The sequence below is a fragment of the Mesoplodon bidens genome (genome assembly GCF_964165515.1).
Source record: "Mesoplodon bidens genome assembly, chromosome: 1".
Taxonomy (NCBI): Eukaryota; Metazoa; Chordata; class Mammalia; order Artiodactyla; family Ziphiidae; genus Mesoplodon; species Mesoplodon bidens.
In genome coordinates, this window is record NC_138176.1 from 130,358,136 (window position 1) to 130,360,674 (window position 2,539).

Sequence of the window (2,539 nt, forward strand, 5' to 3'; positions counted from 1 at the left end):
CTTGTCATGATGCATTCATGCTACTAAGGGGGACTCACTCAAGTTCTTACCCAAAACTCTAAGCATAGAAAGGAATCTTCCAAGTGTATATATACTCAGTGACATCCAAGACTTAAATAATACCATTAAACTTTGAATGTAGGTCTATATGAATATGGTTAATATCAAGTTTGACTCCTGAAGCCTACCAAATTGAAGAGCATTAATACTGAACGAAATCAAAAATCTAATTAGAAACATTTTATTTTAAATGTGCCAAATAAAAACCCACATTTTCAGACCATAGGATGTTAATACATTCAACAAAAATTTATATTACCTTACTGCTGTGAATTTACAGAGTAATAGTCCAGATCCATTTTGATTAGATGGTTAAATTACCCTTCCCTAAGTTACACTTTACAGACATCACAAATCCCTTATAATAATGTAAACAAAATAACTTTTCCCTAAAAGGTGAACTTGAGAACTTCAGTCCACTCTTTCAGGACTTGCACTTCTTCACGGACTTCCTGAGGGGGAATGACCTCTTTCTGGAGATGGAGATCTGGACTTCGATCGGCTGCTTCTTGGTTGTGAAAGAGACCTGGATCTTGATCTCGACCTGGACCGGGATTGGAAATACCTCGATCCTTTTACAGAACCAGACCTAGACCGTCTGAGTGAAGCTGATCTTGATCTATGAAGAGACACAGATCTTGATCGCCAAGGAGACGCTGATCTTGACCTCCTTCCCCTACTCCTGCTGCGAGAGCAAGAGTATCGCCTACCTCTGGATCTTGAATGTGATCTAGACTGTGACCTGCTTCTTCTTCGGTGGCTATAGGGATGACAATCATAAGCTAATGACCCTTTTCGCCACACTCATAGCATCTATCATTGGGATCAAAGGGACGTCGGGCAGGTGGTCTATCAAAACGAGATCTCCAAGGCATGCCTGTTGAGAGTTCAACTCTCATTCGGGAACCACAAATCACTTTCCCATTCAGGCTTTGCACTGCATCTTCTGCATCTCTAGGGTCTTCAAATTCCACAAAGGCAAATCCCTGAGGATTTCTGGCAATCCACACAGTTCTTAAGGGACCATAATAACTGAAAGCCCTTTCTAAGTCTCCTTTGCCAGCACCAGTTCCCAACATACACCTTGGTTTCTCCTCCGTACCGCCTGTAACGTGACATGATGACTGGCCTGCGAGCTCGGCTCTTTCAGCTCGCAGCGCCCAGCGATCAATTACTACAAAACCTACAACGCAGCCACATTCGCCAATGGTCCCGGCGGCACTCAAGACTACCAAGTTTTAAACTACTTTTGATGGCTTATATTAGGAAGCCTTGTCAGAATAAAGGGAACTCAAACTCTGATTGATTAGTGTTGTCTGGTATATCATAGTCAACTGCCTTAGACCAAGGGTTGTGTGTTAATGCTATTTGTGTGTTACTGAAGTCTGTCAGAATGTGATCACCTGATTGCTGTTCCACTGCCACCATCACAAAAATAATGTGATGAATTTTATAAGAGTTTCTCAGGGCAAAGAAATTTTGAATAAAGAAAAAAATGTGAGAGAAGCATGCAATATTTCAAGAACACTGCTTTGTTTGCTTACTTTCCCTGTTAGATATTGTCTTCTAATATGTTTCTACTTTCCCTGTTTATCATCAGTGTCTACAATGTAAGGAACACTGAAGTTTGGTAAATGTGTTTTGTTGTTTGGGTTGTCATTTGTTTCTGGAAAATATCTGAAAATGTAGAAAATAGATCATTATGAAAATGTAGAGAATAGGACACTATACGAATTTTTCCTAGGTATTTCCCCTTCTAAATTGTAACATTTTGTTTCCTTGTAAAAGCTATGAAAACTCTAATAAATAAAGAAAATCCAGTTGTACACACCATATCCATGATACACTTCAGCCACTCCAACCCCAATGGTTTCTTTTTTAAAATTAATTAATTAATTAATTTATTTATTTATTTTTGATTGCATTGGGTCTTCATTGCTGCACGTGGGCTTTCTCTAGTTGTAGTGAGCAGGGGCTACCCTTCCTTGCAGTGCGTGGGCTTCTCACTGCAGTGGCTTCTCTTGTTGCGGAGCACAGGCTCTAGGCATGCCGTCTTCAGTAGTTGTGGCTCATGGGCTCAGTAGTTGTGGCTCATGGGCTCTAGAGCACAGGCTCAGTAGTTGTGGCACACGGACTTATTTACTCCATGGCATGTGGGATCTTCTCGGACCCAGGATCAACCTTATGTCACCTGCATTGGCAGGTGGATTCCCAACCACTGTGCCACTAGGAAAGTCCCCCCCCCAATGGTTTCTTTATAAATTATTTATGCTTATTTTGGCTTAATTAGCTCCTGTTTTCTTTACTTCTAATTCTCGTGTTGAGTTTATAATACAGCAGATATCAGAGGGGTTGGAAAGGAACTAATTGTTGTTTAGAGAATCTTACCAGAGTATTTTATGTACTGGTCCTTGTCCTAACTCCTGAAATCAATTTTATCAATGGCAAAGACATTGATGGGTTTAATCAAGATCAATTA

At 40.4% G+C, this 2,539-nt stretch overlaps 1 pseudogene across 1 annotated transcript; it reads right to left on the reverse strand.

The window, feature by feature from the left end:
• Positions 1-257: 257 nt before the first annotated feature.
• On the reverse strand, positions 258-1,218 carry LOC308618105 (serine/arginine-rich splicing factor 7-like; annotated as a pseudogene). Its single transcript has one exon. The product of its transcript is annotated as a serine/arginine-rich splicing factor 7-like (transcript).
• Positions 1,219-2,539: the final 1,321 nt, after the last annotated feature.